The sequence below is a fragment of the Grus americana genome, chromosome 1 (assembly GCF_028858705.1).
Source record: "Grus americana isolate bGruAme1 chromosome 1, bGruAme1.mat, whole genome shotgun sequence".
Lineage (NCBI taxonomy): Eukaryota > Metazoa > Chordata > Aves > Gruiformes > Gruidae > Grus > Grus americana.
This window is the reverse complement of record NC_072852.1, coordinates 171,531,445-171,548,107: the sequence shown is the minus strand read 5'-3', so window position 1 is coordinate 171,548,107 and position 16,663 is coordinate 171,531,445. Positions and strand designations below refer to the sequence as shown.

The window sequence follows — 16,663 nt, the reverse complement described above, 5'->3', positions numbered from 1 at the left end:
GCAGGACAGCGGTTCACGCCTGCCTCGCTGTGGAATTAGGGAAGGGGTAGGGTTAGTTACCTCTGGTTAGTACGTGTCTGGGAGGGGAGCGGCGTTTCTGCTCTAAAACCTTCTTATTCTTAATAGTTCGTAGCCGTCTGGCACGAGGATAGAGGGTAATGCGTGTATGCGTGGTATCCTTAAGCCAGTGTGCGTGTACACACACACACGCGCGTGTACGCTGGCTTACTGAAGATTAGATGCAGGGGACTGTAAAATGCCGAAGACTGACCTTCAGTAAACCTCTGTGCGTGTGTGTGTGCACACGCACAAACACACATGAGCACCCTCACTTAGTAAAGCTCAGTCTTCAGCACTTTTCAGTTCATTGAGTCCGATTTAATTGTCCTAAAATGTTCCTAAACTTCACTACAGAAATAGTCATTTAGGATGCAAAAATCTTCCTCCTGCCCGAAGTGCTCGTACTGCTTGTTTCTTGCAGGCATCAGTTTGATGTCAGTTATATTAATCTTGCAGTCATTAGCTTAATGTCAGTTATACTCAAAATATATAAGCTTTTCTGATGATTGGTTGCAAAAATTACTTAGGTGCAGTCAAAAGTTTTAATTTTATCCTGCAGTTCCTTGTACTCCATGGCTTTGCTGTGTATGTAAGTTTGTATATAGAAGTCTGAAATCTTTGTAATTCAAATTTCTACTACAGTATTTTAGCTAAATCCTGAATTACTTATCGTACTGTTTGTGTTTTACTGTTTGAGCAGTGAAAACAATGTCCACAGAAGTAATCACATTTACTTTTGTGCGTGTGTAGAACTGGATGCTGATACTTACATTCAGATTGGTCCTAGATTATGATCTAAAACAAAGTAATAGGGGAGCCCTTGTAATAAGTTTGGAATATGTATTTTGATAGTCTTCAGCGTGGGAGATTTCTGTGTGCTCTTGGACGATTGTCATATAGCTGACGAACATACACATGTAGAGATTTCTCAGGAGTGACGTATGCCTTTAGGATGCTTGTGGGTCGCCAAGTGCTTTATGGGTCAGTGCTTTCCAGCACGCTTCTTTTCCTGCACCACGCTATCATAACTTGGAATCAGCAGAAGTCCTAAAGTCATTCCTTCTTCTTTGCAAGGGAGGACAAAAATGCTGGGAGAGGGTTTTGTTAAGAGCCTGCAAACGCTAGCTTCCCTGAGGCCTGAAGTAGCCTGGGTATGTTTTAAAAGGCCTTAAAAGTATAGGCTTTTAAACTTCAGATAAATATAAGGGAAACTTTAATTCCATTACTCAAAGGAGTAGAAAAAAAACATGATAAGGTGGAATGAAGAAATAATTTGCCTGTCTAATATTTTTGTTACGTTTGATTAGGAACTTCTAGCAATGGTGCTGGTGTTCAACTTTGGGTAAACGTTCTTTCGTGCGGCCTTCCAAAAGGGCTAATTTTAATATTTGACAGCAGGAGTTGGCCTGGTCAGTTCCCTGTGTATATTAAACTTTGTGGTCAGTTCGTGTCACTGAATTTTGTTACAGAAGTGTTCTCTGAAGCCTTAGCAATTACAGCACGTTAAGTTCCATTGAATTTGTTGTAAGTCACAGTGAAAGTGCTATCTTAAGCTCTGATGTCCTCCAGAGTTTAAAATTACTGATTACTGTCCCATAGGAAAGAGCATGTTATCTTCTCTCTGTTATATCAGACCTCTAGACATTGAGATTTTTGCATTGTTATTTATCTACTGTGTTGGGTCAGAGAATGGAAGGAACAAGGCAATTGCAGATACACTTAATTAGCACCTGATTATTCAAGCATGTGATCTTAAGTGTTATGATGTATTTGCTTATGTAAAAGCTATGATAGGTAGTAAGCAATAGATTATTGCAGATTTTATGTTTGTGTCCTAATTTTTAAGGACAAAATATAGAAGAGAAATACGACTTAACATGGCTGATACCGCATTAGTTTTGTGAATGTCCCGCTCCCTAGTGCTAAGCTTATGAAATCTGACCAGTTCTGTTATGCTCACTGTGTATTTTTTTTCTTCTTTCATGAATAATAGGAAACACTTTTTTTTTTTTTTTTATTGTACCCATTCTGCCTTTACTTCTAACTGATCTGTTTTGCTCTGTTCAGGGCAAGTTCTCTTCTAAATAGAAAGAATTATAGGCATATGTTATCGGAAGAATTACTGACTGTCATTTCTGTTCCTGGCAGTGACAGTAGCACTTCAGTGAAGTTGAAGGAGCTATCTGACTGCTGCCTCTTTTTATTTGTGGTTTCTTCAAGTAAGTTAAACTAAAAGACTTCAAGAATGGCAGGCAATTTAGTTTTGAGCTTGAGCACAAGAAGCCAATTTTATGAGTTCTTATGAAACAGAAAATGTCTGATCATAAAGCTAACCCTCAGCTTCTCTTGTTTTTTTAATCCCTGTCAGAAATAGCGCTAAAGCTTCATTCTGCATCTTATTCTTTCTTGTGCATCTGCGTTTTATTTAAAAAGCAGTTTAAAAACGTTCAAACCAGGCAACTGTTAAAAAGCTGGTACTTGAATTTGCAGCAAAGTAAGCGTAGTGAGCAAAGAGGAGGCAGTACATCAGCATTACGTAACTATCTGCCGCGGGCATGTGTGATTTGTATTGCTTTCTGCTCCTTCTTTTATGTCCTCTCTTCATAGGGCAAAAAGACAACTAATTGATGGGCAAGAATTTGTCATGCTTCCCTGCAGGAATATGACATCAGAAGTAAATTAGCCAACCTTTGTTGTCTTGCTTTACTTCCTTTTTTTTTTTCCTTAGTCATTTGCTTGCTGCAATCCTGTTGGTAAATGTGTCTTAAATTTTACGTTCATTACAGGTATAGTCAGTTCAGTTGTGTCGTTTCCTTATTGTTGTATTTTTTCTTTCGTTTTCCTCCTATTCTGCTTGTTGTTGGATAAGGGGACTGAGACATCAACTGTAGGAAAATTATAATAAAAATTCTTCAGTGATCATTCTCCTGATTCTTTTTACCTTCTAGCTCTTTGTCATCTGACCTTAATTTGTGCATTACTGTCTTGTCTGAAATGTCTCTTCCTAGTCCAGCTTGTTTGAAGAAAAAGTGATTTGAACGATGCTTTGTGAATCAATACTGAAACAAAGAAAAAGAAATGCAGCCGTTTTCTGCAGTGGGTAGAACTGGGTGAGCAACTAAGTGTTAAAGCTTGAGATTGCTCCCCCTCCCTCCCCCCCGCCCCCCCTTACTGTGAAATGTGGTTTTCCAGATAACCGAGTCATGAGGGAAGACTTCACGTGTATATGAGTGATTTAGGCACAGAAATTCCATTGAAGGCTGCAGGACTTACATGCTGAACTGCTTAAGAGCTATAATCAACTCACTGTTCCACCAGTCTTTCTTGATTAAAGCTTTGGGTTGTCAGTCTGAGGTCAGGTAGTCACCAGTCTTTGACTTACGAGGTGGTCAGAGCTAGATAGGTAAGTGGTAAAATGGGACGGTAGCAAACTGGGACAGATGGAACCAAAGGCAGCAGTTCACATGGATGTCAGCTTAGCTGTCACTGAACTTGCTGTGCCACTGTAGCACCTGGTTCGATGGGGTTTTGTAAGTGATGTGTGATGCAAGACACTGAGACAGCAGCCTGCTGTTGTACAGCACTATGTAGGGATAAAGAAATGGTGATTTTTAAAAGGTATGTGAATCTCGTATGAATGTAAGTTGTGTGTGCTTTTTAGAAATAGGGTTAAGAGATGAAAATTGCTACTGTAAACACTTTATTCCAATGCATTTGCCTGCATAATGTTATGTGTTGTGAATAGTTTTACAATTATCTCAAATAAGGCTTAATTTTCTGTATCTCTTAACTCCATTGTCATTGACTCTTTACTCTCACAATGTTATCTGGTTAAACACCTTAATTGAAGTCAAGTTGTCTTTGTAGGTCTCAAACACATGAAAGTCAACCTACACAGGAAATGTGCACAAAGAAAAATATCTTCCTCCTTCCTTTCTTTTCACGGGACCGAGCCTAATACTGACTGGCAAATAAAACCACAAATATTGTTTATTCTACATCTTGGATATAAGATCCCTAGCTTATATCTAGCATATTTTCTGTAGTATTTATTGTCTTTGGACAGCTCTTATGTAATTGGTGTTACTGAACAGATCGGGGGAGCTTATGTTAGGGAAATTCTGTTGCTTTCCACAGATCTGGTGGTGATGTCGTAACTGGAAGATAAAATACTGCATTTAGGGGCCTATGTTTATAGTACTGAAAAATATCGAGTAGAGATGCATTAAGTGATAAGCTTTGCTGTTGCTTGCCTGAGGCAGTTACACTGATACTTTTAGTGATACGAGCCTCTTAATCACTGAAGATAGAATTTTTCAGTGTGCTGACTTTTTGCATGTGAAACAACTAGCATAGACCTTTAATAGTTTAGAAAGGCAAATGAGAATCTTCTGAAATGAAGTAAATGACGCTTTCAAAGAATGGGCTGTCCTTGCATCTTAATTTTTTTTTTTTTTTTAATTTAATAATAAACATTTAAACTTTTGGATTAATTTCTGTAATGTTTTTACCTGTGGCAGATTTGTCTATTAAATTTAGTGTTCTTCTCTTGAAAGAGTAGCTTTAGTATTTTTATAAACATTTTTCCCTTTTTTTATGAAGAATCCTGCCACAAATGAAGAAGAAAAATTAGAAATGTTGAGGTATGTTTGCAGATACAGTACTGATGCAGTTAATGCTTAAAAAGCAATACATTTAACACTTTTTCACTTTTTAGTTAAGTTTTTCAGTACTTTTGTGTTTCTATGAACAAGGAAATAAACCTCATATCTCTTTATGTGTTCCCTCCAAATCAAGGTAATGAGGCACCAGACAGGTACAATCCTTTCTGGCTATTTCCCTTTGTAAATTTAAAGCAAGGTGGTCTAACTTTGTGTGTTGCCATTGGTGTCTGTTTTTTGGATCTCTCTTTTGGAGGGTCACAGATGAAACATCCAGCTCTGCATCTGATTCACAGGAAGAAATGCTGGCTCACCAGTACAACAGGAGTAACAGCGGTTGCAATCGCTTTCTGGTTCTTTATGTGGGCACAGGTTGTGGCATGTGGGCAGTTTCCTTTCTTTTTGGCGTGGGCACAGAGGGACATAAAGTGGTATTTATCAACCCTGTGCACAAATTGGTTTAGTTATATAGGGCACCAGTTTTATCATACTGAACAAAATGAGTAGTAAAAACCAGCAAGACTTACTTGGGTTGTTCTGCTCTGGTTTTTCTCCAGAGGTTTTGGTTGAGTCTGCATGAGGGTGGTGCAAGAGATAGCAGGAACAGGACTGTCCTTTCTGGTGGTGGCAAGCTCTTGGCGTGTCTGAGCCTATTGTGTGAAACTGTGGGATTTTAAGGTTCTTAAAAGACACACAAAGCCAAAAGAAAGATGTACCTGATACATGCAGTGACACTAAGTCATATAATGTAAAAAGACAGCTTCAGACTGTGGTGTGTGTGCATGCCACATCTAGCAAGTCTTCTAATCCTATTAAAAAAGGTGGAAGTTCAGCAGCAGGAATAAAATGCCTTCAAATAGCAGGGTTCTTAGCAGAAGTCAGCTGTGATGTGACCAGACTAGATATTCTTTTTATGCTACTTTACAAAAAAGTACTCTAAGCACTCTCTTAGCTTGTTTGTATCTGGAAAATGTGGTAAGAACCACATCAGGATAATCTCAGAAATCAAGCGCTAGGTTAATACAAAACATTACTAGCAGTCTTCTAGATGGGGAAAATGAGGTACTTGTGACAAATGGCTAATTCTAGGCTTATTTTGAAACTTTCTTCCCGGTGACAGTGTTGACAAAACAAGGAAGATGTGGCAACTGGTAATGTCATCACACCGAACTTCGTGAGACCTCTGTGCTCAGTTTACAGTCCTAGATTTGAATGTGGTGTTGAGTTTCATAGCCTCAGACCTCCTAGACTTCAGGTGCGTCAGCTACTTTGAAAAGGGGAATGAACAAATGGACGTATACCAGTGCACCCGCGTTAGGCAAGCCATTTTCAAACGGAGAAGGAAAGTAATGCTAAGAGATTATGAGCAAAAAAAAAAGAATGAAAAAATTTGGCAGCTTGTTAGGTTGGAGAGGCACTGCCAACTTTGACTGAAATGCAGCTATTGCACAGCCAAGACTGTGGGTTTGAGCTGCCTGAGGCTTAGGTCTCCCACTTCCTGAACAAGTACTGTTGCAGCTAGCCGGTTTTAGTAAAACGGGCACCCCCTTCGCCAGCTGTGTTTTTAATGAAAATGACTAACTTCTTCTGTTTTGTGCTGAAGTCATTTCAGACTTGCACAGCTGAGGCTCACAGCACATGTCAGGATGTGGATGCCTTACGGTTTTGAGATTTACAGTGAAAGTGGAAAATATATTTCCATTTTAACATTTAACTGCTTATTCCGCTTAAGCATCATTTCCACTATCAGAGGCTAAGATTAGCCTAAAACTGATATAGTCTAATTTACTTCTCAGTCAGTCTATAGCCAAAACATTAGATATTGAGTCACCCCCCAAACCCATCCCTGGCTGTGCCTCCTCCAACTGTGTTTGGAATGGACAGAATGATTTAGAAAACAAGCCTTCAGACTTTGAGTGGTGTAGACACAACAAAATCTGGTCAATACCCTGTATGTTACTTTATTTCTGATTGTAATCCCATTTTTCTTGAGTTAGTGTTCAAGGTGCTTGGCAGAAATTTGTCATCTTTCTTCTTGTAAAACATGGCTTTTCAGTAAAAAATAGAATAAAAATCTTGGTCTCTAGCTGTTGCATGGTGACTTAAAATGGACAAACCATGTTTGTGAATATGTTAGCTTTGAATAAAATTTTACCTTTGACAGTAATCCTATTACTGTTGACTGATTATTGTTGTAAGAGAGCTCAGAATCATGTCCTTGGTAAAGCTGTATATATAGCTTGAGTTATTGAACGTGTTTTTGCTTTTCCCTGATTAATCTGAAAAGGTTATGTAGAACAGCCTTGAGGAAAAGTTATTGACAAGAAGATGCTTACAGTATCAGTTATGTCCTTATTGCAGAAAATAAAGATTTTTGTTGTTTTTTTTTTTTTTTTTAAAGTAGCACAAGCTCATGTTTAAGCATTGCTTTGTTAATGGTTAGTGTAGTTAACCCTTGTCATCTTTGAGGAGTGAGCGATGCCTTTGGTAAAGCATGAGACAATTGGGGTAAGAGTTCTGGGTGAGGCCAATTGTCCATTTTGATCATGGTACTTTGAATCAATTGTCATATTTTGGAATTTAAGGGAAACAGTACTTAAGATATTTTTAAGGAATGTACTGAAGCATTAAGACTCTTAATTGAAACTCCAAAGTTGTGGTAACAAAATAGACTTGCATCAAATGCATAGAATAAATGATTAGGCAAAAGATTTGCACAAGCCGTTTACTCTTAAAAACCTGTTCCAAATTCTAGAATGAGAGTGCATAATTCAAACGAACGAGCAGGCCACTAAAACCCTGCAGTGCTGATGATGAAGCATAGTGTGGCCCGTCTTCTGTCCTCATGTACCTTAATGTCTGCTACTCTTTAAATTTTATTTTTTTATTTTTCTTTTTTAAATACTCCCTATGGTTTAGAGGTAGCACTGATTTGGTCATCTTCTACTCCAAAGAGGTGAGCTTGCTGGAGTGCTGCTTTTTTTGTTCTTTTGTTTTTATTTAGCTGCCTTATAATTAAACAACCTGCTGGAAAGTGCCTGCTTCCAGATGTGCGCATCATCTGTCTGGCAACTGAGAGGTCCAGAGCATTGTCCTTTGGGCCACATATTTTGCAGGTTTGCTTTAAAATGCTTAGTCAGTGCTCTTTAGCTCTAAGGGGTTGAAAAAACTTGATACTATCTGTTGAGACATAAACATGCATTCTTCAAAGAAAAGCCCTTTAACGTTCATTCCTGTTGTATGAGTTACGTTTGTCTTTGCTACTAAACTTTATTAAAGATGTGTGTCCCATAGTGGATGGAAGAGAAAGAAGACCACAAATCTAAATGAGAATCTTTTCAGTAGAGCCTGTTCTTCTGTGTGCAATGTACAAAAAGTGTGTTCAGCTGGTGTTGTGTATGTCTGTGGGTTTTTTAAACCGTTGAAATGTCTGTGTTATCTCTAAATTGAGGAGCTTGAGTACTCCATTTCCAGTTACTAAGAAAATGAGTTTTGCTGAAAATGTCAGACACGATTGACCTGCTAATGCGAACACAGAGTGTTTGCTCTTATTGATTAATAATATCCTCTGATTTATCTTCTATTTAATTAATGATTTACTTTTGGGCTACTCTGTTGAGTAGGAAACTGTTCTGCTCGACTAGCTTTATTCAAATACACGAGCAATAAAACCTCTGTATTGTCAATAAAGTTGAGACATTTGAAGTTTTTCTTAAGAGTTTTCCTGCAGAATTTTCAAGGACACTTACCTGTGATATAGGAGACACAAACTCCAGTCCTTTTTTTTCCCCTACTTCTTTCAAATCAGGGACTTAAGGTGACATTGTACGCTCCTTCTATCAGTTTCTGTGATAGTTCTTCAGGAGGAAGCTCTTCTTTTTCCTTATCCTGCCCCTTGTAAAATCAGTTTGCCATTTTTAGGGTCCTCCTGCCTTGTCTTCATTAGGAAGCCTTGTGCGTGAGCCTTCCTACTGTACTTGGGCCTTCAAGTGAAATATGCATAATATATTTGGAGAAATATTCAGCTTTTTCAATCAACCTTGAATTTTTCAGCCCAGATGAATGTAGGCTAAAATGGAAGCTGGAACTAACTGTTGAATATTGAGTTTGCTCCTGGTGAGAGTACTTTTGCAGGCTTTCCTATTCCCTCTATTCTTACAGTTTACATGTTTTATATGTTGTGTGCGACTTTAGAGTGACCAAGTTCCACTTTCTGTACTGATTCTATAAAGCTGCTGGTAGGTAAAAAACATGACCTTTCGGCTTGCAGTTCTTGGAGCTGTTACTAATGATTTGCTGAAGCTCTTGATTCGTGGCAGCTGCCAACAAATCCTGATGAAACATAGTCCATCATCAGGGAAGATAGTGAGAATGAACAGGAAGCATCATTGCATGAAACCAGGGACCTGCCTCCGTGTTGGGTACTGTACGCAGTTTCGGGGTCTCACAAGAAGAGCCTAGAGGAACTATGGAAGGTAAAGGGAAGGAGCTGCCTTAAGAGTGGCGTCTGCAATGGGTGGTGGCAGTTGGAAGCGATCAGCGCGTACAGCGTCACCAAGGCAGTGGGCAAGGCAGTTGCGGAGCTGTTATTCACCAAGTTGTGCAATATTAAAACTGGAGAGCACTCACTGAAATTTGCGTTGAATCGCAGAAAAGACGAGAAGCAAACATATGCAGTTTATTAATACACGAGATAGTTGAGGCAGATGGTCCTAGCAGATTCAGGATCACAAATTCACACGCATCAAATCCTTAGCAGGTGTAAATGGAATAGGCAGAGATGTACAGTTCACCAGCCATAACAGAACAGCTGTGAACGTCCGGAGAGCCTGAGAAAAATAGATGGCAAAGGTGGCTTGTGTGCTCTCCGTGTATCTCCTGCTGATTGTGTTGGAGACGCAACACTTCCTCAGCCTGTGTCAATAACATGCTTCTGGTTTATTAATGGGTCTGTATTATACACTATTACTTCCAACTCGGAAGTCTTCAATGAGGACAAGCCTTGTTTTGTAACTTATTTATAGGATTTAAACCAGTTCCTCAAGCTGTTCTGCAGTTACTGTTTGACAAACAGAAGGCTACATGGTAATCTTTTTAGTTACAGCTAAATTCTAGAGTAACTCACAGTTGTGATACTTTATAGTGTACAAGCTCTAGAGTTAAGTTATTTTTAACAACTTTTTTTGTGGAAATATTTTTATACTGGTGCTTGAAGATTTGAAAAATGTTGGTCTCAACCATAGTCTTTATTAGTATTAGAGACTTCAGGTTTTTGTTGACAAATTTCACAATTAATTCCTATAACCATGCGATGGGACACTCTTGGAAGCTATGCTTGATTTATAATAAATATGAAGCATAAATCTGTTTGGATCATACCAAAATTCCAGTATTCGGAATTATTTCTGAATAATTCTTTAGAAGAGAAGAAACCTAAAAAAAAAAAAAAAAAAAGAGAGAAATGGAAGTATTTTAAAAGATAACTCTGAGCATTAGTCTCAGAATATTTACTTTTCTAAAAGAGTTCTCATATTGGCACATGGTATGTTACTGTCCTTCACTAATAGGTCCACTTTTGCTGTTAATATGGGGGATGGGAAGGGATAGATGTCTTAGAAGCTGTAGGGCATGAATGCAAATGTGTATGTTGTGCTGTTAAATGTGTAATTAATTGTTTAAATCTGGATTATAATCCATAAAACATGAAAGAGCAAGTAAAATGTTATATGCAAAGTAGCCATTGGGATGGAGAGAGATATGTCTATATATGTCTACACACACACATTATATATATATATATATAATTTTTTATTTCATTTTTTTCCTTCACAAAGTCCTGATCACCATTTCTTATTTTTTATTTTCTTTCTGCTGACATGCCTCTAAGCTTCTTTAAAAAAAAAAAAACAACTTGAAAAATCCAATAGATTAAAGATCCCTAGTTAAAGAGAACTGACTAAAATGATTTAACTATCACTTAAGTGAAGTGCCTGTAAAACACTTTCAAGTGCTTTGGATCACTTCATTTTTACATGAGGAGTCTCACTTTGGCAGAAAAGCCATTCTGTTGCAACGTACTTTTCAACAACATTCAATATAAATCTCTTTGGGTACTTTTCAACAACATTCAATATAAATCACTTTGGATGCTTTTCGGTAGAAGTTTGCCTCCAGAGGTTGTGGGTTTCCATGGTACCTAATCCTTATTTAGCAGACACACTTGGTATTTCTGCACAGCTGTGGAATGGCAGCAATGGACTTCTGTTCTGCTTTCCTGCTTCTAGTGCAGATTTCACACCTTTGACCTTCTAACATATCGACTGCTGTTGAAAACTTTCTGCAGAGATGCATCAAGGAAAAAAAAAAAACAAACCAAACAAACCCACTCCACTGTCATGAAGGGCTATTGCTAAATCTGGATATGTCATAATTGATGCTTGCCAAGTGATGGGGTGGTGGGAAAAAAGTGATGTGGAACTGTTCTGTGCAGTCGGGAATTCTGATCAAATTTGATCACTTAGTTTTAAATACATGAAGGTGACAAGTAGCTGAAAGTTGCTGGGCTTTTGTGTTTTACTGGTATGTACTGAAGTGCCTTATAAGCTTAATTGCTTAGTACTCTACTAGAGTATTTATTAATGTGAAGGCTCCCCAGTTTCTGGAGGAGGATGTTTCTCTGGAGCGTTGAGGCTGTGGCCAGGACTGTTTCAGGAGAGAGATTGGTGCTGAACTGCAAATAGCTGCCTTCCTACTAGCTGCTCTGCACGGGTTCATGGTAGGTTGGTGTTGCAACAGGAATTTGAAGAAAAAGGCATGATTTTGTTGTAAACTACCTTATTGGTAGAGGATAAAAACTGATACTGAGGAGAAAGCTAGTAAGTTAAAATAGAATATGGTTTGTGCTTGTTCCCCCCCCCCCCGCCGCCCCCCCCCCCCCCCCCCCCCCCCCGCCTCAAGAATTCTTATATTTTACAAAATTGTGAAGTATTTCTTTCAAAGGCTGTTGTGGATATGTTTGGTTTTTTTGTTTTTTTTTTTTTTTTGTTTTTTTTTTCCTGATAAACCGGAAAATTATAACATCTATTTTGCAGGATTTATTTATGTCTTCCGTTCTTATAATTCTTATCTGAGTGTAATTACAGATTATTTGGTTTAGTTTTGATTGTTCAGTGGCTACTAGAGACCTAAATTAGGGCTGATTGATCTTAGCACTTGAATGGCATTTATGGGTTAATGGTATAGGTTTTATGGGTTTTCATAAAAATAAAAAGGTAATATTTGATAGCATGAGCTGTTTGAGACTATTAGGTGTCATTCAGAAACAACAGAGATGGGTAAACAGCGGTCATGTCTCCAACATGAAGTATTTTTATAACAGGTTCAGAATTAAATTTTATTTCAAGATTTCCTTTTGGTTTTTTCCCTTGCAAATGCCAATCTTTTGCTATTATCAGGTGGATAAACCTATTTTTAGACTATTAAAGCTGAAAAAATGCAAAATGTCGTTACAAACCAAGCATTTAATACACAGCCTGTATTTGTTTAAGTGAAATTATTTTTATGTAGGTAGAGAATTCTGCTTCCAGGCCTCAGTCTCAAGTCTCACTTGTAGTGAACAGTTTAGCAGAGATTTACAAATTGCTACCAGCAGTACGCAGATGTAAAAGGCCTTTGAATTTTTCAGCAAATGAAAATATCAGGTGTAACACAGAGAGGTGAGAAGCTTCCTGAAACGTTAATGAAGATAATAGCAGTTTTCTTTTTAACCTACTGTTGGTTACAGCGCTCATATTTACTACAGTAGAATTTCAGTGGAATAAATACCTGTGTACCAGTATGGAAGATGTCATGAATCTAATGCAGAAATATTGGAATACTTTTTGTGCACTGCACAAGCCATCTTGAGATGAGTCTTTCATGCCCTTCCCTCCAGCGCTAGAAGCTGCATTAAATGGATATTTTTGGTTGACCTTTTGGCATAGTCTGAAAAACTGACTCTAGAAGACCAAAGTGTTAACTTCTACAAAGTGAAGATGATGAACCTCTGTTGCTAAGAGTGTTGCTTTTTGTGGAGGAAGTGGACTGACTGATTTGCATACAAAGTTTGAACTTGCATGATCTACTTAGTAGTCTCCACAGTTTTACTTAAAGCAGAACATTAGGTCCAGTGTTCCAGGGTTTCTATGCATTGTTTTAATGCAGTTTGAAGGAACCCATGAACTGGTCAGTGTGAGGTCAAAACTGGAGGAGCCAAGCTTCTTCAAAAATGTAATATTTGAAAGACTAGAAAGGAGGAGTACGTGTTAAAAGTGCTTGTAATTTACAATTGCTAGTGAGAATGCTGTGAAGCTCCATGGTGCCCCAGCCAGAATCATCACTACTGAAACTTACACAAAAGCTTATCTGAAAGTCAGGCTTTGCCAAGATAAGCTGATAATAAAGGTATAAAAGGAAGCAGGAAAAGAAAGCTGGCTAGTTGTCTGAGGTTTTTGTCCCTGTGTGGCAGTATCTTCTGCATAATTTTATGCTACATTAAAGGAATGATATAAATAGCATGAGAATAGTGTGTATAAAGAAGGTCTTTTAAAATGTTTGCAATGTGCTGTTGAAGTTAATCATGTTGCAATAATTTTATAATGTACTGACTTCTGTAAATCATTTCATGAAATGGGAAAACAGCTTTTGAAATATGCATAAAATCAGGTAACAGAAATAGTACTGTTTGTGTTACACTATGAGTATGACTCGAGCTAGCGTGTGCTACTTTAGTGGACTTTATCAGAAAACATTGTTCTAATCTTGTGTATGTACGGTACAGGTGACATAAGACATCTTATTATATCCTTTTCCCCTGATACTTTTCAAAATTTGGCATATATTAATATCTCGCCTACATTGCCACTCTTACACAATCAGTCAGTTAATCACAAATGAAGCAAGCTCTGTTTATGCAGGCAAGTAAACTTTTGCAGGTCAGACAAAATTACTATCTGCAGGTAAATGAAAAGTGTTAAGTAGAGAATGAGATCTTCCTCCAAGTTTTTATTTTGAAAAGCCTAAAGACTAAAAGCATCTGCATCAGTCCCCTCAGCAAAGGCTTCTGTACTAAACACTTTCGTGCAGTTTATGTTCTTTGTAGGGTGTCAGCTGACTTCAGGCATTGCATCTGATTACTTTGGATGTAATTACATAAACAAAATAATAGACTTCAATGAAATTACAGGAGGAGATGCAGTACTTCTTTAAAGATATTATTTATTAAAAAATAAATAAATTACAAAGGTAGCTGTATTTTCCACAATATTTTGGTGCTGAAAGGTCTGACATTGATTTTAACTTCTTCTGAATTAAATAGTGAATCATTGTTTTATAGAGCTTTTCTGGGAAAGAAACTGAAGGTAATATAGGGTAAAAATCATATGAAAGAAACCAATGTTTTTTCCTGTACTGTAAACTCTTTAGTAGTTACCATGAGATTTTGAGTCATTGGTGGCAGAAGAGCCATTTTTCCTTGATTGAACTTTGAATTTTGAGTGTCATAACATGGATATATCTTGACAATATGAGCATCATGACTTTTGAGCCTGTAATGTACTGTAGTTTGAGGACTGTGAAAGCACAGATTGAAATACTTGTATAAACAGTTTAGGAGTAATACATCCAATAACAAAGTATTCCTTTTTTTATATATTATAAACCTCCATATAGTCTGTACACAGGGTATCTGGCTGACTAGGATGTGAAGGAAAAAAAAAAAGTCTTTGTGCCCTGCTTTTAAAATTTGAGGATGAGAGGTGGGGGAAGATACTAATATACAGTTGTCTGTAGTTTAACAGAATCACAGAATGGTTTGGGTTGGAAGGGACCTCAAAGATCATCTAGTTCCAGCCCCCCTGCCATGGGCAGGGACACCCTCCCCTAGACCACGTTGCACAAAGCCCCATCCAACCTGGCCTTGAACACTTCCAGGGAGGGGGCCTCAGCACCTTCATAGTAAAGAATTTCTTCCTAATCTGATCTAAATCTACCCTCCTTCAGTTTAAACCCATTACCCCTTGTGCTATCACTGCACTCCCTGACAAATAGTCCCTCTCCAGATTTCTTGTAGGCCCCTTCAGGTACTGGAAAGCCACAATTAGATCTCCCCGGAGCCTTCTCTTCTCCAGGCTGAACAATCCCAACTCTTTCAGCCTGTCCTCATAGGAGAGGTGCTCCAGCCCTCTGATCAGCTTCGTGGCCCTCCTCTGGACTCGCTCCAACAGCTCCATGTCTCTCCTGTACTGGGGCCCCCAGAGCTGGACGCAGTACTCCAGGTGGGGTCTCACAAGAGCGGAGTAGAGGGGCAGAATCACTGCCCTTGACCTGCTGGTCACACCTCTTTTGATGCAGCCCAGGACACAGTTGGCTTTCTGGGCTGCAAGCACACATTGCTGGGTCATGTTGAGCTTTTCATCAACCAACACCCCCAAGTCCTTCTCTTCAGGGCTGCTCTCAATCCATTCTCTGCCCAGCCTGTATTTGTCCTTCACATTGCACTGATCCATGTGCAAGACCTTGCACTTGGCCTTGTTGAACTTCATGCGGTTCGCACAGGTCCACCTCTCCAGCCTGTCAAGGTCCCTCTGGATGGCATCCCTTCCCTCCAGCGTGTTGACCACACCACACAGTTTGGTGTCATCGGCAAACTTGCTGAGGGTGCACTTGATCCCACTGTCCATGTTGCTGACAAAAGTGTTAAACAGGGCCAGTGTTGCTAGAGCACTTGCTGGTGAAGACTAAGGCAAAAAATTTGAGTCATTGAGGTAGCCTTCGACATATCCTGGGTAACGAGGTCTTTTTTTTCATTCTGGAGGGGGCCCACATTTTCCCTAGTCTTCCTTTTGTCACTGAGGTACCTATAGGAGCTTTTCTTCTTGCCCTTGACACCCCTGGCCAGATTTAATTCTATCAGGGCTTTAGCTTTCCTAACGAGATCCCTAACTGCTCGGGCAATTTATCTGTATTCCTCCCAGGCTACCTGCCCTTGCTTCCAGCATCTGTAGGCTTCCTTTTTTTGTTTGAGTTTGCCCAGGAGCTCTTTGTTCATCCATGCAGGCCTCTGGGTGTTTTTGCCTGACTTCCTCTTTGTTGGGATGCATCGCTCCTGAGCTTGGAGGAAGTGACTCTTGAATATTAGCCAGCTGTCTTGGGCCCCTGTTCCTTCCAGGGGTTTATCTCATGGTACTCTACCAAGCAGGTCCCTGAAGAAGCCAAAGTCTGCTCTCCTGATGTCCAGGGTAGTGAGCTTGCTGTGTGCCCTCCTTGCTGCCCTGAGGATCTTGAACTCCACCATTTCATGGTCACTGCAGCCAAGGCTGCCCTTGAGCTTCACATTCCCCACGAGCCCCACCGTGTTGGTGAGAACAAGGTCCAGCATGACACATTTCCTCGTTGGCTCCTCTGTCACTTGAAGAAGGAAGTTATCATTGATGCATTCCAGGAACCTCCTGGATTGCTTATGCCCCGCTGTGTTGTCCCTCCAACAGATATTGAGAAGTCCCCCATGAGGACTAGGGCTTGTGAACGTGAGGCTGCTCCTGTATCTGCTCGGTCTTCCTGGTTGGGTGGCCTGTAGCAGACTCCTATTGTAATGTCCCCCTGACCCATAGGCTCTCAGTCGGCTCCTCATCCATCCCCAGGCAGAGCTCTATGCACTCCAGCTGATCATTGACATAGAGGGTGACACCCCCTCCTCGTGCCCCCTGGGTGTCCATCCTGAAGAGCCTGTATCTTTCCATTCCAACACTCCAGTCATAGGAGCCATCCCACCACGTCTCCATGATGCCGATGAGATCACAGCCCTGCAGGCGTGCGCACGTCTCCAACTGCTGTTGTTTATTCCCCATGCTACGTGCGTTTGCATAGAGGCATTTAGGTCCTGGCGATTGTTTTGACCATAATCT

General features: G+C 39.5%; 1 protein-coding gene across 2 annotated transcripts in view; it reads left to right on the top strand.

Annotated features, from left to right (window-relative positions):
• Positions 1–16,663, top strand: part of NDFIP2 (Nedd4 family interacting protein 2) — a 49,614-nt gene that overhangs the window by 652 nt on the left and 32,299 nt on the right. The window lies entirely within an intron of this gene.